This window comes from Phyllobates terribilis, unplaced genomic scaffold (assembly GCF_046119375.1).
Source record: "Phyllobates terribilis strain yellow unplaced genomic scaffold, ASM4611937v1 Scaffold_11__3_contigs__length_659146591, whole genome shotgun sequence".
Lineage (NCBI taxonomy): Eukaryota > Metazoa > Chordata > Amphibia > Anura > Dendrobatidae > Phyllobates > Phyllobates terribilis.
Window position 1 is genome coordinate 462,805,749 of NW_027362771.1, and position 26,701 is coordinate 462,832,449.

Sequence of the window (26,701 nt, forward strand, 5' to 3'; positions counted from 1 at the left end):
TGGCCGGGTGCCCACACACAGTCCCCAGCCGCGTGGGGGTGGCCGGGTGTCCATAAAAGGTCCCCAGCCGCCCCTATTTGTCCCGGTGCGCCTTATACACAAGCGCGCATACCAAAACATTACCTGTGCCCTCCCCAGTGCATTTAGTGGGAAGGACAGCCTAACCACAAACACGTGGACAAGTGAATGTGGCCAGGAATGGTCCATCTCACTGACGCCTTCACACTGGGTTAATATTGTGGAAGCCGGGACACAGTTGGACACTGGGATGCAACACGTCCTCCAGACATAGAGGATTGCGGGTCCTGGGTCAATCAGGCTTCAACACAAAGTTCAGAAGGTAGACAGCAGCAGTGGTCGGCCTCCTACACAACGAGTAAATTATTCATGATCATGAGGCCATCCACCTCCTTAGCTTTCTGTTCCTTGGAATGCAAGCGCATGTATGTAGTAGCAGCTAGGCCTGAGGTGGTCAGCGTTTTGGCGCATATTCTACCTCCTTCGAGGATTGCTGGATGTTTTCCTGCTACTATCCCAGTTCTATGACTCCCGTTAAAACAAAGCTTCAGGTGATGAATGATGGATGAGGTGGTGGCAAAGGAGAAAGAGCAGGAGGAACAGGGACCATTCACATCAATATCAGGCCAGCCAACCACACATGTCTTGTAAGATATGTTTCTGTACCAAAAGGAGCGGTTCAGCTACACAGTTATAAGGCATACAGTGAATGCAATGCCTACCAAAAATTTCGAGGCACTCCAATGCCCCTTGGAAGTGACATGGAGGTCAGAGGGCCTTAACTAAACCGTTTTTTCCAGTTATAGCAACTGGGTCTCCTGTGCACTGTTGGCCTAAGCAGGGAATGGAAGGCTTTCCAAAAATTATGAGGCACTGCAATGCCCCTTGAAACAGACGTGGATTACAGTGTATTAAAAACCTTCTACCCATTATTGGGGAGTGTGTCTCCCTTAGTGTTCGCCTATGCATTGAAAAGCAAAAGCTGACAAAAATTAGGAGGAAATGCAATGCCCGTTGCAAGAGTCGTGGAGGTTAGAGGTAATTAAAAACAACATGTTAATGCCCCTTGGAAGAGCTGTGGAGTTCAGAGTGGTTTAACAAGACGGTTTTAATGCCCCTTAGAAGAGACGTGGAGTTCAGAGTGGTTTAACAAGACAGTTTTAATGCCCCTTGGAAGAGATGTGGAGGTCACAGTAGCTTAACAAGATGGTTTAATGCCCCTTTGAAGAGACGTGGAGTTCAGAGTGGTTTAACAAGACTGTTTTAATGCCCCTTGGAAGAGTGGTGGAGGTTTCAGTGGAATAAAAAGACAATATCAATGCCCCGTGGAAGAGACATGGAGGTCACAGTAGCTTAACAAGACGGTTTTAATGCCCCTTGGAAGAGTGGTGGAGGTCGCAGTGGAATAAAAAGACAATATCAATGCCCCTTTGAAAAGTGGTGGAGGTTACAGTGGAATAAAAAGACAATATCAACGCCCTGTGGAAGAGACATGGAGGTCACAGTAGCTTAACAAGACGCTTTTAATGCCCCTTGGAAGAGTGGTGGAGGTCGCAGTGGAATAAAAAGACAATATTAACGACCCTTGGAAGAGACGTGGAGGTCACAGTAGCTTAACAAGACGATTTTAATGCCCCTTACAAGAGCCATGCAGTACAGCATATTAAAAACATTATTCCCATTATTGGGGAGTGGGTCTCCCATAGTCTTTGCCTATACCTTCCAAGCAAAAGCTGCCAAAAATTAGGAAGGGGGAACTTGCAATGTCCCTTACAAGAGCCATGCAGTACAGCATATTAAAAACATTATTCCCATTATTGGGGAGTGGGTCTCCCATAGTCTTTGCCTATGCCTTCCAAGCAAAAGCTGCCAAAAATTAGGACAGAGGAACTTGCAATGCTGGCAACATGGACCACGGTCACCCTGGTGGTATAGTGGTCGTGGAGGCTGAGGATAAGGAGAAGAGCAAAAAACAGCCGAAATGAGGAAGCGTATACCCATGTGTGGGTGTGAAGCGATGCATGGGAATACACTTCCCGAAATAACACAGTGGATTTCACTTTATGTTACTCTGCTGTCATTTGGTGGTGATGAGAAGTCTGCCCCAATCCAGCCCTTGTTCATTTTGATAAGGGTCAGCTTGTCAGCATTGTCAGTTGACAGGCGAGTGCGCTTATCAGTTATAATTCCCCCAGCGGCACTAAAAACACGCTCCGATAACACGCTAGCGGCTGGGCAGGCCAGGACCTCCAAGGCATGCAGAGTGAGTTCATTCCAAGTGTCCAGCTTGGATACCCAATAATTAAAAGGCACAGAGGAATCACGGAGGACGCTGGTACTCCCTCACCATCTTTTGAAACTTTCCACTCCTTGTGAGAGTACCCTGCGCCTCAGGGCCTGTAAGCTGGGCAGGTCTCAGAAAACTGTCCTAGAACATTGACAGTGTTCCCCTGCCTCTGCTGGATTGGAGTTGCGTCTCTCTCACCTGTATGCCTTAGTTGGGCAGCGAACTGTGACCTCTGCCGCTACCGTGTTCAGATGGGAATTTTTTTAATAGTTCTGCAGCAAGGGCCTTCTGGTACTGCCCCATTTTTGTAGACCTCTCCAACTCAGGAATAAGAGAGTGAAAGTTCTCCTTGTAGAGGGGGTCTAAAAGTGTCATCAACCAGTAATGACTGTCACCCAACATTTTGACAATGCGAGGGTCACGGTTAAGGCAGCGTAACATAAAGTCAGCCATGGGTGCCAGACTGGTAACGGGCAAGACTTCCGTGTCCTCACCAAGATGACGACTGATAGTGTTGAGCGATCACTAAAATGCTCAGGTGCTCGAAGCTCGGGCCGAGCTTACTCTGATACTCGGGTGCTCGACCCGAGGAACGAGCCCAATGTTAGTCTATGAGAGACCCGAGCATTGTTGCGGCAGCACCCCCGGCAGTCTGTAGAAAGCCTAAAAAGTGCCCAAAACGATAGTGACAGTGCTCAAAAGACATGGGAGCAGCATGGGGATCGCCCCTGGAAGCATTTCTGACCCCCAAGTCACTGCTGTCAACAACGTGGTTAGAGGTATTAAGCCACTTTTGCGGGCTCACAATAAAACGTTCAAAAACGAAACTGAAACGGTTTTCCTGTGAAATATGTTAAGGAATTTCCTTTCCAGGCTAAAAACTTTTGTATAAGGTAAAATAAATAACCAAAAACAAAAATACTCCTCCACACCTTGGGCTATGTTCACAAGTAGCATTTTTCATGCGTTTTTGCACTTTTGTATTGCTTTCAACCGTGACAAATGCGTTCACCGGGAAATGTCATTTTAACATTTTACAACCTTATCTGGCCATGTGCTGTGTGACACATGCATACAGTGCTGAAAAGACAAGGGATCAGCATGGAGAAGACTCCTGGAAGCATTTCTGACCCCCAGGTCACTGTCTAAAAGTGTGCCCATCAGAAGTGATCCTTGCCGCATCAGAAGATGCAGACTTGCAACTATCCCCGTGCAAGTCCTTGTCCCAGGGCAGTGTTCAATTGTACCTCCCCCATTCCTTGCAATGCATGCGAAAATATGCAGCCAACCACCCACCCACCCGCAGGCTGCAATACCATACTGCTAGCTTTCACTTGAAATGGGGCCTTTTAGTTTGGAGGAGGCCGAAGCTGGCCACTACCTCATGGCCGCTTCGGCAGCGAGGTATCCATACTCTGTCCCCAGCCGCCCGGCGGCCGGGTGTCCACGCTCGGTCCCCAGCCGCCAGGTGGCGGCCAGGTGTCCATACTCGGTCCCCAGCCGCCCTGATTTCTCCTGTCACCTTCCCCCACACTTTTCTTAGCCTGGCCTGCTTTAGGGCAGCATTGGACGAGCCCACCAGAGAACCAGACTCCTCCGGTGGGCCCTGGCTTCTCCATCAGGGGAGTTGAGAGTGCCTAGGTGAGGAGCATGATGATGATGATAGAAGTTAGCATCTGCTTTGTTTTCTTAGAATGCAAGCACATGTATGTAGTAGCGGCTAGGCCTGAGGGGGTCCGCGTTTTGACGCATATCCTACCTCCTCCGAGGATTGCTGGATGTTTTTCTGCTACTATCCCAGTTCTATGACTCCCGTTAAAACAAAGCTTCAGGTGATAAATGATGGATGAGGTGGTGGCAAAGGAGAAAGAGCAGGAGGAACAGGGACCATTCACATCAATATCAGGCCAGTCAACCAGATATGTCTTGTAGGATATGTTTCTGTAACAAAAGGAGCGGTTCGGCTACACAGTTATAGGGCATACAGTGAGTGCAATGCCTACCAAAAATTTCGAGCCACTCCAATGCCCCTTGGAAATGACATGGAGGTCAGAGGGCGTTAACTAAACCTTTTTTTCGATTTATAGCAACTGGGTCTCCCGTGCACTGTTGGCCTAAGCAGTGAATGGAAGGCTTTCCAAAAATTATGAGGAACTGCAATGCCCCTTACAAGAGCCATGTGTGGCACCCCAGGGGTCTAGTCACCACAGTAATAGAGATATTACGTCGGAGAGCAAGTGGGAGGTTTCCTGGTCAGGATCCCTTAAACATGCAACATCCTCCTGCCCCAGTCCTGGGAGGGGAGAATTCTGCCCTTATAAACTGGATCTGGGGCGGGGTTGAGTGAGTCAGAGAACAGTCAGAGTCAGAGTGAGAGCAAGGGAAAGTAACAGCAAGGAGCTCTGTAGGAGCTAGGAGCTAAAGACCAGGGGCTGGAAGCTGAGCAGAGCTCGCCCTGGCAGAAGACAATAGGAACCGGACACAGGAGTCCGAAGCTGTGAGGACTTATATATCCAGCAGCAGAAACCAGCCGGCAGGGGATTTCAAGTCCTCTGGCCATAGAAGCCCGGAGGCTCAGTCACAAGCAAGGGACCAGCACCGCCGTCGTGGAGCGGAGGCTAACAGAAGGCCCCAAGTCACCAGCCATACGGGTGAGCACTACACGGTACACTCAGGGACGTGGGCTACTTCTACTCGCTTACAGCAAGGTAGCCAGGAAGAGTGCAGACAGACGGAGAGGCCTACAACTCCACCTGGCCAGGGGAACTCCTGCTTGCTCACAGACTGACCAGGCCTCTTATGCTAGCCAGTACTCCCAGGAGGATCTACCTTATAATCATCAGTAAAGACCCTGAACTGCACTGCAAAGACTCTGAGTCGTTCCTGCTGCGCTCGTGCACCATCACCCCCATCATCCACACTCACTGCCCTGAGGCTATACTCCTCCCGAGGGGAGTTATCCCATTCTATGCTGCGCACACAACACCAGCCTCAGCGGTCTGCCTCGCAGCGGTGGTACTCCCTGACCGCAATCCACGGGTGGCGCAGTCGGACAATTAACCTCAAAACCTAAGAAAGACTGCCACTGGTCTGACCAGCCCGAGCCACGGGACCGGGTCACCGCCACGGAGACTACAGACGCCAGAGACCCGGCACCGGGAATCCCACACACGTGTACACACGGCCCAGGGGGAGCGTCACATGCAGTACAGCATATTACAAACATAAGTCCCATTATTGGGGAGAGGGTGTCCCATAGTATTTGCTTATGCTTTGCAAGCAAAAGCTGCCAAAAATTAGGACGGAGCAACTTGCAATGCCCCTTACAAGAGCCATGCAGTACAGCATATTACAAACATAAGTCCCATTATTGGGGAGTGGGTGTCCCATAGAATTTGCTTATGCCTTGCAAGCAAAAGCTGCCAAAAATTAGGACGGAGCAACTTGCAATGCCCCTTACAAGAGCCATGCAGTACAGCATATTACAAACATAAGTCCCATTATTGGGGAGTGGGTCTCCCATAGTATTTGCTTATGCTTTCCCAGCAAAAGCTGCAAAAATTAGGATGGAGCAACTTGCAATGCCCCTTACAAGAGCCATGCAGTACAGCATATTACAAACAAAAGTCCCATTATTGGGGAGTGGGTGTCCCATAGTATTTGCTTATGCCTTGCAAGCAAAAGCTGCCAAAAATTAGGACGGAGCAACTTGCAATGCCCCTTACAAGAGCCATGCAGTACAGCATATTACAAACATAAGTCCCATTATTGGGGAGTGGGTCTCCCACAGTATTTGCTTATGCTTTCCCAGCAAAAGTTGCCAAAAATTAGGATGGAGCAACTTGCAATGCCCCTTACAAGAGCCATGCAGTACAGCATATTACAAACATAAGTCCCATTATTGGGGAGTGGGTGTCCCGTTGTATTTGCTTATGCTTTCCCAGCAAAAGCTGCCAAAAATTAGGACGGAGAAACTTGCAATGCTGGCACCCTGGTGGTATAGTGGTGGTGGAGGCTGAGGATAAGGAGAAGAAGATTAAACAGCCGAAACGAGGAAGCGTATACCCATGTGTGGGTGTGAAGCGGTGCATGTGAATACACCTCCCGAAATAACACAGTGGATTTGACTTTATGTTACTCTGCTGTCATTTGGTGGTGATGAGAAGTCTGGCCCAATCCAGCCCTTGTTCATTTTGATAAGAGTCAGCTTGTCAGCATTGTCAGTTGACAGGCGAGTGCGCTTATCAGTTATAATTCCCCCAGCGGCACTAAAAACACGCTCCGATAACACGCTAGCAGCAGGGCAGGCCAGGACCTCCAAGGCGTACAGAGCGAGTTCATTCCAAGTGTCCAGCTTGGATACCCAATAATTAAAAGGCACAGAGGAATCACGGAGGATGCTGGTACGATCGGCAAGGTACTCCCTCACCATCTTTTGAAACTTTCCACTCCTTGTGAGAGTACCCCGCGCCTCAGGGCCTGTAAGCTGGGCAGGTGTCAGAAAACTGTCCCAGAACGTTGACAGTGTTCCCCTGTCTCTGCTGGATTGGAGTTGCATCTCTCTCGCCTGTACGCCTTGGTTGGGCAACGAACTGTGACCTCTGCCGCTAGCGTGTTCAGATGGGAATTTTTTTAAGAGTTCTGCAGCAAGGGCCTTCTGGTATTGCCCCATTTTTGTAGACCTCTCCACCTCAGGAATAAGAGAGTGAAAGTTCTCCTTGTAGCGGGGGTCTACAAGTGTCACCAACCAGTAATGACTGTCACCCAACATTTTGACAACGCGAGGGTCACGGTTAAGGCAGCGTAACATAAAGTCAGCCATGCGTGCCAGACTGGTAACGGGCAAGATTTCCGTGTCCTCACCAAGATGACGACTGATCATGCTCTCCTCCTCCTCCTCCTCTTCCTCCTCCCCCCTGTCCTCAGGCCACCCACGCTGAACCGACGGTATGACACTTGTACAGGTACTACCGTCTACAACGCATGATAGCAGCTCCTGTTCTTCCTCCTCCTCCTCTCCCTCATTGTCCCCCAATGCTCGTTGGGATGAGATGAGGCTGGGCTGTGTGTAATCGCCCGCTACGGCTTCTTGATCCATCTCATCATACTCTGGCTGCAATGCCTCCTCTTTAATTCTCTGCAGAGAGCGTTGCAAAAGACAGACAAGTGGGATTCTGACACTAATGATGGCGTCATCGCCACTCACCATCTTGGTGGCCTCCTCAAAGTTTGTCAGGATGGTACATATGTCAGACATCCAGGTCCACTCCTGAGATCTTATGTGTGGAGTCTGACCTGAATATCGACGGCCTTGTTGCATCTGGTACTCCACAACTGCTCTCTTCTGCTCACAAATCCTTTGCAACATGTGGAGGGTAGAGTTCCAACGTGTGGGGACATCACACACCAGTCGGTGTGCCGGAAGCTGCAAACGCTGCTGCAACACAGCAAGGGCGGCGGAAGCAGTAGCCGACTTGCGAAAATGAGCTGACAGGCGGCGTACTTTCACGAGCAGATCTGGCAACTCGGGGTACGATTTAAGAAACCGCTGAACCACGAGGTTAAGCACCTAAGCCAGGCATGGTACGTGTGTGATCTCACCTCGCCTCAGAGCCGCCACCAGGTTACGGCCATTGTCACACACGACCATGCCGGGATGTAGGTTCAGCGGTCTCAGCCACAGATCTGCCTGCTCTTTCACAGCTGTCCACAACTCACAAGCAGTGTGAGGTTTATCACCTAAGCTTATGAGTTTCAGCACAGCCTGTTGCCGCTTGGCGGAGGCAGTACTGCAATGCTTCCAGCTTGTAACTGATGTGGTGATATCTGAGATGGAGGCTGAACATGAGGAGGAGGAGGAGGAGGAGGATGCGCAGGAGATGTACACTGTGGGGGCAACTCTGACTGACATAGGGCCCGCAATCCTCGGTGTGGGGAGGATGTGTTCACTCCCAAGGTCCGACTGGGTCCCGGCTTCCACTATGTTTACCCAGCGTGCCGTCAGAGAGATGTACCGTCCCTGGCCACAAGCACTTGTCCATGTGTCCGTTGTCAGGTGGACTCTCCCAGTAACTGCGTTGTTGAGGGCACGGCAGATGCTTTGGGACACGTGCTTGTGTAGTGCGGGGATGGCACACCGGGCAAAATAGTGTCGGCTGGGGACCAAGTACCGACGGACGGCCACCGCCATAAGATTGCGGAAGGATTCCGTCTCCACCAGCCTAAAAGGCAGCATTTCCAATGCAAGCAGTCGTGAAATGTGCGAATTTAGGACTGTGGCCTGTGGGGCGTTAGCTGCGAATTTCTGCTTTCGTTCAAAAGTCTGGGATATGGACAATTGAACGCTGCGGTGGGACGTGGACGTTGATGCTGTTTCTTGAGAAACTGCCATAACAAGTGAAGACTGAGAGGAGGGGGCATCTTTACATGCAGTATGGACAGGGGATTGCCTTGCACACACAACAGGGGGTTCTATTGCACGCACAACAGTGGAAGAAGCAGTGGTGACACCCGCTGACACTGGTCGTGGACCCTGGGTTTCGCCCCACAATGTCGGGTTCTTTGCTGCCATGTGCCTGATCATGCTGGAGGTGGTCAGGCTGGTAGTTTTGTCACCCCTGCTGATGCTGGCATGGCAGGTGGAACATATGGCCTTTTTGGGGTTATCAGCAGAGTCATTAAAAAAATTCCAGACTCTGGAAGACCTAGCGCTTGTACTGGCAACGTCCCTCGTGTTGGTGTTACGGGGAACGGTTGCCTGCCTTCTGTCTGCGGCCACCACACTGCTTCTTCCTGCCTGTTGGGGTACTCTGCCTCCCTCCCCCTGTGTGCTGCTGGCCTCACTCTGCATGTACTCCTTCCACGTTGGGTCAGTTACTAGATCATCCACCACCTCCTCCTCTTCCACTTGCGCACCACGATCCTCCTCCTCACTTCCTGGCAATTGTGTCTCGTCATCGTCCACCTCTTGTGACAGATTGCCAACGTCGACTTCCTGTGGCCGTGGCTGTTCAAATATTTGGGCATCGCAACATGGGATCTCCTCTTCCACCACTTCAAGCGTATCAGGCGAGGGGCCCAAATATGGAAATAGACCAGTGAACAACTCTTCAGAGTGTCCAAGTGTGGGATCACTTGCTGTCTGACGACACTCGGCATGGTGGGAGGAAGGAGAATCAGGGTGAGGAGGAGTATGCGGTCGAGATTCACGGCTACTAAGAGTTGACCGTGTGGAAGACAGACCGGAGGTGGTGGTGCCCAGGTAACTGGAAGTATTGTCTGCTATCCAATTAATAACCTGTTCACACTGATCAGTTCTCAATACTGGTGTTGTTCTGTGCTTCCCTAGTAATTCGGTCAAGAAGTGGGAGCGAGAAGATGTGGCTGTTGGTTGTGGCACATTTTCACCTTGGCCACGGCCCCGTCCTTTGCACGAACCATCACCAGAACGTCCACTTCCACGTCCCTTGCCACGCGCCTAGCCCATTGTAAATGAAGTAAAATAGATTACACTTGCACTATTAATGGAAAAAGGGTAATAAAGAGTAGATTAGAACCGTGGAAGAGGAAAACCACAGTTATTGTTTACTGGGGTATACCACACTTTTTAAAATAGAGATATTTGCGGCTGAACAGTGAGCGACACACTCAAACTGCTTTTTTTTTAGATACCAAAGGCCCAAAACTGGATAGTACAGCGATTTGACCCTTGGAACTGCAAAACCACACTGGGATGTCGGGCCTACACAAGACTATTTTCAACAGATATATTTTTGTGTCACAACAGTCAGGAGACACTACTGTTTTTCTTTACGGAAAAAACTACCAAAAGCTGAATAATAGAGATTTTTTACCATGGGATGGCAAAACCACAGTTATTGTTTACTGGGGTATACCACACTTTTTTAAATAGAGATATTTGCGGCTGAACAGTGAGCGACACACTCAAACTGCTTTTTTTTTAGATACCAAAGGCCCAAAACTGGATAGTACAGCGATTTGACCCGTGGAACTGCGAAACCACACTGGGATGTCGGGCCTACACAAGACTATTTTCAACAGATATATTTTTGTGTCACAACAGTCAGGAGACACTACTGTTTTTCTTTACGGAAAAAACTACCAAAAGCTGAATAATAGAGATTTTTTACAGTGGGATGGCAAAACCACAGTTATTGTTTACTGTGGTATACCACACTTTTTTAAATAGAGATATCTGCGGCTGAACAGTGAGCGACACACTCAAACTGCTTTTTTTTTTAGATACCAAAGGCCCAAAACTGGATAGTACAACGATTTGACCCGTGGAACTGCGAAACCATACTGGGATGTCGGGCCTACACAAGACTATTTTCGACAGATATATTTTTGTGTCACAACAGTCAGGAGACACTACTGTTTTTCTTTACGGAAAAACCTACCAACAGCTGAATAATAGAGATTTTTTACCGTGGGATGGCAAAACCACAGTTATTGTTTACTGGGGTATACCACACTTTTTTAAATAGAGATATTTGTGGCTGAACAGTGAGCAACACACTCAAACTGCTTTTTTTTAGATACCAAAGGCCCAAAACTGGACAGTACAGCGATTTGACCCGTGGAACTGCGAAACCACACTGGGATGTCGGGCCTACACAAGACTATTTTCAACAGATATATTTTTGTGTCACAACAGTCAGGAGACACTACTGTTTTTCTTTACGGAAAAAACTGCCAAAAGCAGAATAATAGAGATTTTTTACCGTGGGATGGCAGAACCACAGTTATTGTTTACTGGGGTATACCACACTTTTTTAAATAGAGATATTTGCGGCTGAACAGTGAGCGACACACTCAAACTGCTTTTTTTTTAGATACCAAAGGCCCAAAACTGGATAGTACAGCGATTTGACCCGTGGAACTGCGAAACCACACTAGGATGTTGGGCCTACACAAGACTATTTTCAACAGATACATTTTTGTGTCACAACAGTCAGGAGACACTACTGTTTTTCTTTACGGAAAAAACTACCAAAAGCTGAATAATAGAGATTTTTTACCGTGGGATGGCAGAACCACAGTTATTGTTTACTGGGGTATACCACACTTTTTTAAATAGAGATATTTGCGGCTGAACAGTGAGCGACACACTCAAACTGCTTTTTTTTTAGATACCAAAGGCCCAAAACTGGATAGTACAGCAATTTGACCCGTGGAACTGCGAAACCACACTGGGATGTCGGGCCTACACAAGACTATTTTCAACAGATATATTTTTGTGTCACAACAGTCAGGAGACACTACTGTTTTTCTTTACGGAAAAAACTACCAAAACCTGAATAATAGAGATTTTTTACCGTGGGATGGCAAAACCACAGTTATTGTTTACTGGGGTATACCACACTTTTTTAAATAGAGATATTTGCGGCTGAACAGTGAGCGACACATTCAAACTGTTTTTTTTTTTTTAGATACAAATGGCCCAAATGGATAATACAGAGGTTTGAACCGTGGAAGTGCAAAACAACACTTCTGTTTCTCTAGCCTACACCAGACTATTTTCAACAGTTATATTTGTGTCTGAAAAATCAGAGACACGCTTTTTTTTTTTGGGGGGGGAGGGGGGACACACCAAAAGGTTAATAAGACGGGTATTTGTACAGTGTGAAGGAGGAAAAAAAAAGGAGGATTTTTCCTGGCCCCCGACACCTGGTGCTAAGTCCAGCAATTTGAGCAACAGGAGCACACAGGACTGTAATGCAGCGTTTGCTGGTATAACCACTGTGTCTCCTATACAGCCTGCCTGCCTGGTATCTGGGATGGATATTAGTCCTGAAAAGGACTGTTTGTTTGTTCTTGCAGCCTTTACAGACCCTACACTAACTATTTCGCAGTTTATATCTCTCCCTAAATCAGCAGCGCTGTACCTACACTGTCTAATCCGGAGCGACTGTGTCCAAGATGGCGGCGCCCGGTTTTAAATACTCGAGGTGACGCTGTGCGGCCAGCCAATCACTGTAATGCCCACAACCAACATGGCTGCAGCATTACAGTGACTGGCTGGCAATCCCTGCATGTTCATTGGCTCTGTAAAGAGCGCCAAACATGCAGGGCGGAGACCCGAGCTCCCGCCCGAGTAACCCGGAAATGCTCGGTGCTCGCCGAACATCCCGAGTAGCGTGATGCTCGGGCGAGTACCGAGCAGTGTCGAGCATGTTCGCTTAACACTAGTGATGATGCAACTAGTCCAAGAGGCAGGACCCTGGTGGATCCTCTCCGCCTTTGCTCAAAAAGACTGACTAGTTTCTTCTGTTGATAGAAAGTTTTTCATTCCAGTCCAGCAAATTAAAATAAAAAAATCTTTATTGTGACTCCATTAAAACAGAAGCATAGGCATAAAAAATATCTAACATACAGAGATTTTTATGCCCATGTTACTATTTTACTGGAATCACAATAAAGATTTTTTAATTTTAATTCACCTTGCTGGATTGGAAAACTTTCTATTGTCACTTTAAACAGAGCCGCTTGATACCACATGAGTCTTATTCGTTCTCAGTGGAGCAGATTGCCCAAGAACCAGATTGAACAACACACATATATTGGATGGGGTGAGCTGGATCTACAAGCCTTTTTTTGATACTGACAGTTTCTTGCTATGTGTATAGGAGACAAATAAGTCTGTCATGGTAAGGAGAAGGGCAGGAGACACTGACAAAGACCTGCCTCTTGGACTAGTCATCCAAGTTGCCTCGACCTTGACCAGTAAAAATGGAACCGGTATCTGATTCATACTGGAAGTTATTTAGGAATCATGAGTCAGTCCTCAGCTTACTTTTAAAGGGTTTCTCCTCTTTTTTTTTTACAATTTTAACAAATATATGGGTACTCAATAATATATAAATATTATGAGTTCTCCTCCTGTCCGTGCTAGTGTAGCTTTCCTCACAGGCTACAGTGGTCCTTTTCTCAAAATTGTTGCTGTTGGAGGGGCATGTATGTGGGTATGCAACTTTCCATCAGCCTCCTCCCACTAAAAACACTGCACTTTGGAAAACTATTTTTTAATTGGAGGATGCCAATGGACAGGTCTGGTCACGAGTCCCCCATCAACTGCCGTTACGAGAACAGGAACTCTTTGCTACACAATCAAGTCCTCCAACACATTTTTTTTAAAACCCTTCAATATATCATTCTGCGCCAATTTAGATGACAAGTGTGATACAATTGATCTGGAACAAGACTGTAGAGAGAGAAAGTTTCAACTTTTCAGCAGCTTTTACTCTTTGTTCTAAAACTTACGCCCTGAAGATATATAGAAATGTGGAATTCCGCTTTTAAGTGTCAAAATGTGTGACTTGCCGCTAACAGCTACTTATTTGCAATAACAGCTCACACAAATGCCCTTTACGTTCTAAATGTATATAAATCATGTTTCTCGAATCTGCAAAGCATTCCAAAAGAAAAGCGTGACTTATGATCTTTGATATTCCTTGTTAACACCACGCACAGGTAGTTAGAGCTTTGAGATTGAGTTATGAAATAGCACCATACAAATTTCCCATTAGAAATTTAATATGAATTGTATACAGTGAAATGTTAACCATGCCCGATGGGTCATTGCAATAGCCTTTCCTTGGTCGTTTTTTGTATAATGTTACAGTATAACACAATAGACTGCTTTATACTAGCTTTGAAAATTTGGCTATTGTATTTAACTTTACAAAGAATATTTCTGTTCTGAAGAATAGGAATTAAGTGCGGAGCTCCTGGATTCCATAGGTGGCCCCGTGACTCTAATCCATATAACGACAGTGGACTCAAGGACAAAAGTTGAAGAACATGGTGACTGTGATAAAGGAGACACAGACGCTTTTTTTATCTATAAAATTTTACGTGATTGAACCTCGAAACTATGAAAAATTAGAACAAGATTGAAAAGATTAGTTTGGTATATTTTATTTGAACACTTATTTACACAGTTACTTTTTATGTGGCCTTTTCCAAATACTCCATTTACATATACTGATGATGTTAATTGATTCATATGGATGTGAAAGCACCTCTCTAAGGTGGTGGAAACAGAGGTCATTGCGAAGAGCCCCACTGAATTAGTAGCCATCTGATGCAGAAATTGTGAGTGGCATTATTGGAGAAATTCCAGGAGCAAGGTGGAAGTAGGCCCGTTATTTCAATACAGTTCACTTATTAATATTGTAATTTATTTAAACAGAATGGGCCTTTGGTGAATGGCACATGCAAAGCTGATAAGGGGCAGTCAAGTAGTGCAGCTGGAACAGATGTTTGCCTGCTTCTGTGCCAAGAAGTGAAGGTAAGGGTTAAACTCATAGGATAATTTTTAGTAAAAGGTGGAGCACTCTAATCGAAGAATCTAGTTACGACCCTGGAATGGTCATTATGAACATTCTTAATATTGAAAAAAGTGATCATAGGCAGCCAAAACCTCTTAACAGCTTTATGATATAAATGTGGACTCTTCCTGACTCCATAAGTTACTATTGTCATCATTATTACTGAATTTACCTATTTAAGTCTTGTTCTTGGGATTCAGATAATTATAACCTATTTCACCTAGAAAGGGTAGTTATTTTATGCATAGAGGGACATCTGATTATCAGATAGCACACATTACTCTCCTGTGCTCATCAATATATGATTGATGGACATTTGACACCTAGCACCCACTTCTTGTCTTATACTTGGAGCAGCATTTTCCCAGAAGTTCACAGTATTCAGAGCCAGAACAGCCCAGCTCTGTACCCGGTTTAATGGCTTTTTCCCTGGGTACTGCAGCTCCACTCCCATTGAAGTGAATGTGATCTGATCTGTAGTGTTCCAGATCCATACACTGTGAACTCCTGGCAGTCATGGCAGCTGAGCAGTGGGTGTGCAAGGTGTTGGACCCCTAATCATCTAATATTGATGGCCTTGATATTTCAGCCCTGGAAACACCATTTAAATGAATCTGTTGTATTGGTTTTATTTATCCTAACAAATTGTCCCTTGTCCTACTTACTGTGGTTATGGTATATAAACCCATATATATACATTGCATGACTACATAGTATGCATTACTTTCCCTAAAATTACTTATCTTACTTCCAAATGGGCTAAACATTGTAATAGTAACTATTAAAGTGGTTGTCTGGTCTCAAACTACAAGTCTGCAGTCACTCTATGTGACTGCAGACTTGTGAATCCTCACAACGTGCGCACTGCATGATGTGAAGATTTTCTGGTGTTGGCGCTGGGAGCGGGAAGGCATGTAACCACAAGTATGTGATACGCATACTCCCTACCACATTCCGATTAGATAGCCGTGGCCTCGCTCAATGCAAATGTATTGAGTGCCTCCAGCAGTCTAATTGGAATGTGGCAGGGAGTATGCACCACTCACCGGAGTGCACACATTGTGAGGATTCACAAGTCTGCAGTCACATAGAGTGCCTGCAGACATGTAGTTTTAGACCAGACAACCCCTTTAACTTACTCTGAGTCTTTGGTTATGACTTGTTTATACATCACCACGATTTATTGGAGCATTTAAAAGTGACTGTTCTCAGATTTTACTTATAATAATTTTCCCATTGTAACATTTGATTTTGATGAGTATTACTACACAAGCCTGGGAATTATGAAAAAAAAAAAAAGTAAAAATAATTAACGATGGTGTTAAGGGGTGGAAAATTGTGCACTAGCCAGGGCCCATATGTCTTAGAGAGTCTCTAAGGCGTAGACTTTCAGAAGCATCTTAGTAGTGGGTTTCAGAAAAGCCGTTCAGGGACTTTAAGGGTGACAGTACTATTATGTGGCAGTAGTATGTGGGAACAAAATAAAAGAAGTATTACTTTCATTCTGCAAATTACATGGACACTTTATGGTGATATTGTGTGGGCTGAATAGGCAAGTATGGAAATTCTTTGCTGCTCTACTAAAATCCCAGCATACGGAATACTTCTAGGGCTAACATTGTGTGTAATGCATATCATAGATTGCATATGTGGCGCTCGTGTCAATAGCACCACAAAATGCCTGCATGTGTGATATAATTCAAATGTATTGCCAGCAATGGTGAGGGATAAGTTCTCTGCTGTTTTTATTAGATACACATATTGTTACCCGATCCCTTACTGAAGGATTGTGCACTTTTGTCCAAACCAGGAAGTTTTGCAGGATCCCTCAGATAGGGGAGGAGGTGTTTGAGTTGTAGTGTGAGGAAGGAGCATCATGGAGTAGTTCCCTGTGCAAAGGGAGAGAAGTCTGTTCTCTGCAAAGGAAAGCTGCATGAGGCAGGGTCCAGTTCCTAGAGCACAGAGACTTCCAGAGTCTGTGCTAAACTGTGAGTCTGCTCGGTTTTCATATAATGAGCAGTGAAGTGTTTTCCCGGGAGCTCAGCAACCGCATGGAGTCAAAGACACTGCTGCCAGAAAAAGTGAGTGCTCTGACACGATTCATGTTGCCTGCTCACTGTAAGGGATCACAGATCCAGTAACTGTTTACCTTGGACCCCTGGGGATCCAAGGAATCGTCTACCAGAGGTATAATTAGGCTGTGTGCCCACGTAGCATTTTTCAAGCGTATATGCTGCGGAATTTCCGCAGCGTAAACGCTTGAAAAACGCATGTATATCCGCACCCCGTGGTCCCCAATGGGATTCCGCAAGTTCTATGCACATGCTGCGGATATTTCCGCAGCGTTTATGCTGCGTTCAAAAATCCGCAGCATGTCATTTAATTTTGCGTTTCCGCAAGCGGAATTGCCTTTGTCCAATGCATAAAAAACGCAAGGCAATTCCGCATGTGGAAAACGCGTGATAAACGCGCGAAAAATGCGCGATAAACGCGTGCGGAATTCCGCATGCGTTTTTCCGGGAGAGGACTTGCATTTATGCAGCAGAAATTTTCTGCTTCATAAATGCAACGTGGGCACATAGCCTTAGCAGCAGGAAGGCTACACAACCTCACAGCAGAGACTCTGAACCCTCACCATGCAGGTCTGTCTAAAACCCTGTATGTGAATACAGCTTCTGGAACTGTTTGCAGAATTCCAGTAAAATGTACAAACTGGTTATTACCCCGTCTGAAGCTGATTATTTTCTGCTGCGCCATTCCTGCTCCAACTCCCCTGGGAGCCAGCCCTGGTTGGGAAGGGTTAATCATCTGGCACTGTTCATCACCACCTAACTCCCAGAGGTCCTGATCAGTGCCCGGCCATACCAGGCCAAACATCCTAACTGGTGTTACAAACCTTTTTATTATTTTATTATTAACCCCCACAATTGATAAAGACTGGCGCACACCCCCGATCAAACAATACCAGCACTCAGACCGCCATGCACCAGTCGCAGCGGCCCGGCCGGGGCGGCACATGTACATAGTTTGTATACCGGTGAACTCAAACCTGTGGATTGCGACGAGTTGTCAGGCACAATGTGAAGGTATGGGAGCATTATTTGAGTGCTAATTGGCTGTATTTTGTGTCTAGTGCGCAAATGAAGAAAGGAGGAGGCCACGTTGCATGTTGCTAATAGCCCAAATTTCCATTAAACTAGCCTTGAATATATCTGTTACATATTTTGATTTAGATTGAAATACATTGAAACCTAATCATCTTTTCTTAGGTATGTGACCCAAAGGGTCAGGTAGGGTTCTGTTCACATCTCCATTCAGACAGTCCATTTCTCTGTTCCATTTTTTTTAAGCAGAAGCGGAGGGTCACATTAATTAGTATGGGGTCTGTCTAAATTCCATTTCTTAAAATGGAAGAAAAAGTTCTGCATGCAGGACTTTTTTACTTCCTAAAAAATGGACCTTCTGCTTCGAATTTCATACCTGATATGACAGATCGCTTATTCTGATTCTGGACATGTGAACATTGCCAAAATGTAGTTTGCAGTGCTGCAGGATGTGCTGGCAACTAAAAAAGTAGCAAATAATAAAATAATAGAAATTTTTGAAAATATGCATAATCAGGCATTATGAGCATGAATATATATTGAATGTAATTTACAGACCTATATAGGAAGGCAGGAACATAAATAATGCTGCACATAATAATGTATACACGTTCACTCAATATTTCAATCATACATCAGTACTTATTAGTACAATAAGCTATATATTACTTACAAACAATAGCTTATTTCCCTGTACCTGCGGGTGTCTTTCTGTAGCCACTATCTTCAGCCGTGTTTATTTAAGCATCATCTATAATGTTCCAATTCAGCAACACTAAATGCCTTAGCGTAATGTATTTCTAATGGTATTGCATATCATAATACATTGAATAATATTAGCTGAGCATTCATTATACTAGGTATTACCATTACAATTCAGATGGTTATGGTATCAATGGACTGGAAAAGGTCTTTGTATTTGCCGCTTGTACATTCATTTAACAATACAGTGATATTCAGATTTCATCTTCCTGTTTTTCTCTGTAGCTTCACTATTCATTCTGTTTGTTCTGGCAATTACATTACTTACTAAACAGGTATAAAAAGAACAAATCCCTGTAAAATGTCTACTTCCTCATGTAAGACAATAAAGAAGAGAATATAGCTTACCCAGTCCATGTAAAGGTCCATTTACAGGTCTCCCATGCAGCTGATATGGGGTCCATAAATTAAAAGGGCTCTTCTTCCATCCCTCTGTGTGGTGGGCTAGATGAGCCTACACAAGCCCCTCTCTTATGGTTAAAACCTGTTTAAGAAGTGACTGGAATGCAGCCAGAGACCTAAACCGCCATTGTCTTCTAAGTAATGGAAAGGAGGCTGGAGGGTTAATAACTTCCATACCCTTTGCTTCTTGGTTTTTATACTGGGGCTTCCTTTAATTTCTGTACACCACTATTTTCTATAAGAAATAGGCAATTGATAGACCTTTTTTTTAAGGGAATATGTCAGCAGCATTTCACCCCTCAAACTTTTTATACAGTATGTTCATGTAGCTGTTTCAAAAACAAGTCCAGAAACACTTTAAGGCCACGGCCCCACTATCAGTATTTGGTCAGTATTCGGTCAGTATTTTTTCTCAGGAATGGGAGACAAACCAGGTGAGTAGCAATCAGAGAAAAGGTATAATAGAAACAAGTCACCAATTCTGCATTTATCACCCACTCCTGGTTTTGGCTCCCACTCCTGAGAACAAATACTGATAGTGGGGCCGTGGCTTTAGATGGACAATCTGCGTCTCCATTACAGAGAAATCAGTGCTTGAACTGAAATACAAATGAAGCTGTTCGTAGATCTGAAGCCTCTGTCAATCCAGCTCTATTCCTCACCTAGCTCATTGTCAGCCTATTATTTATTACTAGATGGTGGCCCGATTCAAACGCATCGGGTATTCTAGAATATGTATGCGGCCGACCGGGCGCAATCAGCAGAGCTGTGTTTAAATTTGGCGCCAAAATCGCTGATTGGTGGCGGCCGGCGGTCGCGACCAATCAGCAGAGTGGGGTTTAAATTTGGCGCCAATAATGCTGATTGGTTGCAATCGCCGGCCGCGACCAATCAGCAGAGCGGTGTTTAAATTTGGCGCCAATACTGCTGATTGGTCGCGGCCAGCAACCGCAACCAATCAGCAGAGCGGGGTTTAAATTTTGCGCCAATACTGCTGATTGGTCGCGGTCGCCATCCACGACCAATCAGCAGAGCGGTGTTTAAATTTGGCGCCAAGCTCGCTGATTGGTCGCGTCCTGCATCCGCGACGAATCAGCACAGCAGTGTTTAAATGTGGCGGCAAGATCGGTGATTGGTCGCGGCCGCTATTTAAATGTGGCGCCCAAATCGGTGATTGGTCGCGGGCAGCGGCCGCGACCAATCAGCAGAGCGGTGTTTAACTTTAGCGCCAAGATCACTGATTGGTCGCGTGCGGAGAGCGCGACCAATCAGCGAATCGTATTGGTGAGGACTGGGGAGCGGAATCGTATTGGTGAGGACAGGGGCGCGGCACTGCCTGTGTGGCTACTTCCGCTGCGAGAAGCCGGGAGATGAGCGACTGCTCGCAGCAGAAGTATCCCGACCCGCAGCGCCGCTCCCCGGTCCTCCCTTGACACCCTAGCCGCTGATGTCCCCACAGTATCCGCATGGTGTTACTAAGGTCCGGACTAGAGATGAGCGTTGTTCTACTCGAACTGTTCGCCAATCTCAAATTCGAGCTGTTTTGGGCGGTGTTCGAGCCGGTCGGCGAACACGAACAATTTGAGAAAAATTCGGCTGTTCGAGGTTATGTTCGATAACTGTTCGTGCACCAAAATCATAACTGGATTTTTTCTCAGTAATGATGAAAATTAATGTTAATACGCAGTTTGAGTGTACAGCGGGGCGGGGGGAGGGGCAGGGGATGGATCTCTGCAGGAACAATGAAGATCTCCATTTATTTTTCTCTTTCCCGCATTTGCAGTGGGGAGGTGCAATCTGTCAGCCTATCAGCAGCGCACACACGGAGCGAAGTGCTTTTTTTCACACAAGCAAGGGCATGTGTGATTGGCAGTGTATGTCACATGTCCTTGCCCTATAAGACCAAGCCATTTTCCCCGTCGCCACCATTTTCTCACTGCTGCAGCTGCGTGTTAGACGGCACCGCTGTTGCTGTGTGCGCTATACCTTGTTAATTTCAAGCCAATTTTCGCACAAATATACAGATAGCTTGGGAGTAGGGAATAGTTGTGATTGCAGTCCTTTTAAGGACTAGGTTACAGCATTTCCTACGACTTTTATCAGGCAGGTCTGTGCTCTTAAATAGATAGATTGTGGGAGTAAAGACTAATTGTAATTGGAGTCCTTTTCAGGACTAGGTTACATCAGTTCCTATCAGTTTTTGCCAGGCAGGTCTGTGCCAGTGCTGTGCAAGTTTTTTTCACAGCATTTGGCTGAATCTAGCAAAGCTAATCCTTTTTGGCCTATTGCAGAGTGTGTTAGTCAGTGGAGTAGCCTATCTGTGTTGCAAGATATACCACCTGTGTATAGAATACCAATTTTTTTACTGCACCTAGTGAAGTAAAATCTTTTGGGCATAGCATCATTCTATTAGTCCATCTATACTGACCTCCATCAGGTTGCAAACTGAATATAATTTTTTTCTGCATCTAGCTCTGAAAAAATATTTGGGCTTCTAGCGGTGTGTGGGACTTGGTCTATTAGTCCATCTATACTGACCTCCATCAGGTTGCAAATTAAAAATAATTTTTTTCTGCATCTAGCTCTGAAAAAATATTTGGGCTTCTAGCAGTGTGTGGGACTTGGTCTATTAGTCCATCTATACTGACCTCCATCAGGTTGCAAATTGAATAAAAAAATTTTCTGCATCTAGCTCTGAAAAAATATTTGGGCTTCTAGCAGTGTGTGGGACTTGGTCTATTAGTCCATCTATACTGACCTCCATCAGGTTGCAAATTGAATAAAAAATTTTTCTGCATCTAGCTCTGAAAAAATATTTGGGCTTCTAGCGGTGTGTGGGACTTGGTCTATTAGTCCATCTATACTGACCTCCATCAGGTTGCAAATTAAAAATAATTTTTTTCTTCATTTATCTCTGAAAAAATATTTGGGCTTCTAGCAGTGTGTGGGACTTGGTCTATTAGTCCATCTATACTGACCTCCATCAGGTTGCAAATTAAAAATAATTTTTTTCTGCATCTAACCCAGCCAATAGTTTTGGCCTAATACCACAGTTTGGCCACTCAGCTCTGCTCGGTTACCATCCATTGTTTTTTTGTGCAAACAACTCCAGAGTTGTGAATTAGTTAACCACCAAAATGAGTGGAAAAAGGCCTGCTGCTGGTGGAAAGGGGAATAGGCGTGTTGGGAAGGGGAAAAAAGGTTGTGTCCGTGGGGTAGGTGCAGAAGAAAGACCATCTTCCAGCCAAACTAAAATGTCTACTTCTTTTAGCGGACAATGTGATAAGATCCCTTTCTTACGGCCACGCCAATCGCTACAAATTCCAGATGAGGCACAAAAACAGCAGGTGCTTCAACGGATATCAAGTGCTCCTTTAAGTGGGCTCTCCTCCACATCAACTTCAACATCACAAATACTCCAGTCCTCAAAGGTGTCACCCAAATCGCACTTGCTTCCTCACAGCTCCCAAATCTCCAGCTGCCCGTCTGAGTATGAGGTAGAACAGATGGTTGAGTCTGCAGAGCTGTTTACTCATACTATAGCCTGGGAATCAGAGGTCGACTCCAGCGCTTCTGTGAATCCAGACGAGGAAATGATCTGCACTGATGCCCAGAATCTTTATGAGTCGGATCCAGGACCAGACGCAGAAGGTTCTGACCATAATGTAGACCCTCATTCCCAAACTGTAACTCCTGTTGGTGGAGACAATGAGGAAGACGATGATAAGACTCAAATACCTGATTGGAGCGACAACTTTAGTTTTTTGTCAGGGCAGGAACAGGTTGGCTCTGAGGACGACGGGTGTGATAACGCACAGGGTGATGATGATGAGGTCGGAGATCCCACTTACTGTCAACCCACAGTCAGCCAAGAGATGAGGTCAGCAGAGGAGGTGGAGGAAGATGCTAGTGACGACGAGGTCAGGTTGCGCCTTCCTGGACAGAGACGTAGTACTGGAAGCACGTCAACAACTGCATCCTCAAACACAACTCTGCCTCTCACCACAAGTCGTGGTGGCTCTTCAGGTCGCATGGGTGCTAAGCCTTGCATAGCCTGGGCATTTTTTCAGATCGATAAAGATGACCCAACTCGTGTTATCTGTAACATTTGTCAGCAAAAGCTAAGTAGAGGCCAAAAAATACATAGTTTGAGTACTTCATGCATGAACCGGCACATGGACATGAAGCATAAGTTGCAGTGGGAAGCTCAGTGTGCTACAATGCGGCCTAGCCGGCCCGGCCAATCACCGTCTGCCATATCTTGTGCATCCGCGGCCTCTTCATCCTCTGTGACTGGGGGGACAGCAGTCACACCTGTTTTGGGGCGCAGACCTGCCACCTCTTTACCCGCAACAGCCAGCGTGATTGGCAGGTCATCATTTTCTTTGGAGGTGGTAACACCAGCTGGTGTTGAGCGCTGTCCGACATCGATAGCACCACCTTTGGATCAAGGCAACCTAACATGTCCGCCTGCATCTTCCTCACAGACCGGCAGTTTGCCGGGGACACCCTTATCAACCCCGTCTAAGCACAATAGCCAGCCCTCGGTCCCTCAGATGTGGACAAGTAAAAGACCATTTCCTCCTAGCCATGAGAAAGCTAAGAGGTTGAATTTCACCATCTGCAAGCTCTTGGCTACAGAAATGCTGCCTTTCCGCCTGGTGGACACAGAGGATTTTCGAGACCTTATGTCCGTCGCAGTGCCCCAGTACCAGATGCCCAGTCGGCACTACTTCTCAAAGAAAGGTGTGCCTGCGCTCCACCAGCATGTCGCACACAACATCACCGCTTCTTTGAGAAACTCTGTGTGTGACAGGGTGCATTTCACCACAGACACTTGGACGAGTAGGCATGGACAGGGGCGTTACATGTCGCTGACTGGGCACTGGGTAACTATGGTGACAGCAGGACAAGGGGCTGCTGTCCAAGTCTTGCCGTCCCCACGAGTTGTGCGTCAATCCTCTTTATGTCAAAGTTCCTCCACTGCTTCTGCCTCCTCAACCTCCTCTCGGTCTTCCACCTGCACCCAAAGCCTGTCTGGTCATGCCACAAGCTTTCTAACTGCGCAGAAGGGATCCTGCACACCTCCTTACTATGCTGGCAGTAGGGCTCAACGTCATCAGGCGGTTTTTACATTGAAATGTCTGGGAAATGTGAGTCACACAGCTTGAGGAGTTGTGGTCAGCTCTGGAGAACCAATTTCATGAATGGTTGTCTCCACTGGACCTGAAACCAGGGAAGGCCGTGTGCGACAATGCTGCAAACCTGGGTGCGGCCCTTCGCCGGGGCAATGTCACACACGTGCCTTGTATGGCTCACGTGTTGAACCTGGTTGTCCAGCAATTTTTAGCCCACTATCCCAGACTAGATGGCCTTCTGCAGAGGGCACGGTTGCTGTGTGCTCACTTCCGCCGTTCGCATCCCGCAGCTCAGCGACTTACATCTCTACAGAAGTCGTTGGGCCTGCCACTTCACCGGATAAAATGCGATGTGCCTACCCGGTGGAATTCAACTCTGCACATGTTGCAGCGACTGTGGCAGCACCGACAAGCCCTGGTGCAATACGTTCTGACGTATAGCCTGGGCCAATGAGATTCAGAGGTGGGGCAAATCACGCTGGAGGAGTGGTCTCAGATCAGGAACCTATGCACCCTTCTGCACAGTTTTGAAATGGCGACGAAGATGTTTAGTGCTGACGATGCCATTATCAGCATGACTATTCCGGTGATTTACATGCTGGAGCACATGTTAAACAGAATTCGGAGTCAGGTGGTGGCACAAGAGGAGGTGGAGGAAGTAGAGGAGGAGGAGTTGTATGCGGAAGGGCTAACATCTGCAAGGTCCAGACGGTCGGCAGCACCAAGGCGGCAGGCATGTGAGGGTGGGGGAGATGGTTTTACCAGGGCGCATGGTAGCAGCCAAACTAGTGAGGAAGGTGCAGGAGCCCAGGAAGAAGTGGAGGACGAACTGATGGAAGACTCATCAGATGAGGGAGACCTTGATCACATTTCTGTTGTGCGAGGTTGGGGGGAGAGGACAGAGGAAGGAAGCATGATTGTTACCTCGCCACCAACACAACAGGGACTTGGTGCTCCTGGATGCGCAACACACATGAGTGCCTTCTTGCTGCACTACCTGCAACATGACCCTCGAATTGTGAGAATTAGAAATAATCCTGACTACTGGGTTGCCACACTGTTAGATCCCCGGTACAAAAGTAAATTTGCAGAAATTATTCCTGCCATAGAAAGGGATGCACGCATGCAGGAGTATCAGCAGAGACTGTTGCAGAATCTTACATGTGCTTTTCCACAAAATACCAGTGGTGCACGTAGTGAATCTCACAGTTCCAACTTGCCAACCGTGGGACCGTCAAGTGTTCAGCACTCAAACCGTAACAGAACCACAGTATCTGCTGGTAACATCAATTTTGCGGAATCATTTCACCACTTTTTTAGCCCATCCTTTGCAAGGCCACAGGAGACAAGAAGTCTGACACATAGTCAACGCCTAGAGACGATGGTACAGGAGTATCTCCAAGTAAACATTGAAGCCACGACTGTGTCACTGGACCCTTGCTCTTTTTGGGCTTCCAATCTGGATAAATGGCCGGAGCTAGCCACTTACGCCTTGGAGATCTTGTCATGCCCCGCAGCCAGCGTTCTGTCTGAACGTGTGTTCAGCGCTGCTGGTGGTGTGCTGACAGATAAGCGCACGCGGCTCTCCACTGATAATGTAGACAGACTCACGTTCATAAAGATGAACAAATCATGGATCCGAAACGACTTTTCTACCCCTGTGTCATCCTGGGGAGAGTAAAAGCTTGATGATTGGTTAAAATCACCCTACCAACCGTTTTAAGCTTTCAAATTACTAATCATGTTTATCTGTATCTTGACTGGAAAATAATTTGGGCTTTGTAGCAGTGTGCAGCACTGATCCTATTAGGCCATCTATAATAAGCTTCACCAGATTTAAAATTAAAAATAATTTTTAGCTGCATCTAGCCCGGAAAATAATTTTGGGGCTCCGAGATGCGCAAGACACATAAGTGCCTTCTTGCTGCACTACCTGCAGCATGACCCTCATATTGTCAGAATTCGAAGTAATCATGACTACTGGGTTGCCACACTCTTAGATCCCCCAAACTTTTCGATCAACCTTTTCATTTTAATAAAGACCAAAAAAATGGTCATTTTTGAAATTATAAGCATTAGCAGGTTGTTAGAAACTGAAATCAAACAGTTTTCAACTCAAAACTTTATTCTAGGTGATGTTACATTTTCACATAGGACCCCTTGTTCGAAAGGAGCTTCTGAACTCTCTCGTCCATTGAATTTGTCAGGTTTTGGATGGTTTCTGCTTCAATTGTTTTGCATGAGGACAGAATACCCTCCCAGAGCTGTTGCTTAGATGTGAACTGCCTCCCGCCATCATAGACACTCCTTTTAATGATGCTCCAAAGGTTCTGAATGGGGTAGAGGTCAGGGGAGCATGGGGGTCACACCATAAGTTTGTCCCCTTTTATGCCCATATCAGCCAGAGATGCAGATGTTTTATGTGCAGCATGAGATGGTGCATTATCATGCAGAAAAATGATCTTGCTGTGAAATACACGGTTCTTCTTCTTGAACCATGGCAGGAAGTGCTGTTTGAGAAAATCCACATACATTATGGAGTTCATCTTTAGCGCCTTCAGGGATCCTAAAGGGGCCGACAATCTCTCTCCCCATGATTCCAGCCCAAAACATTACTCCACCTCCTCCTTGTTGGCG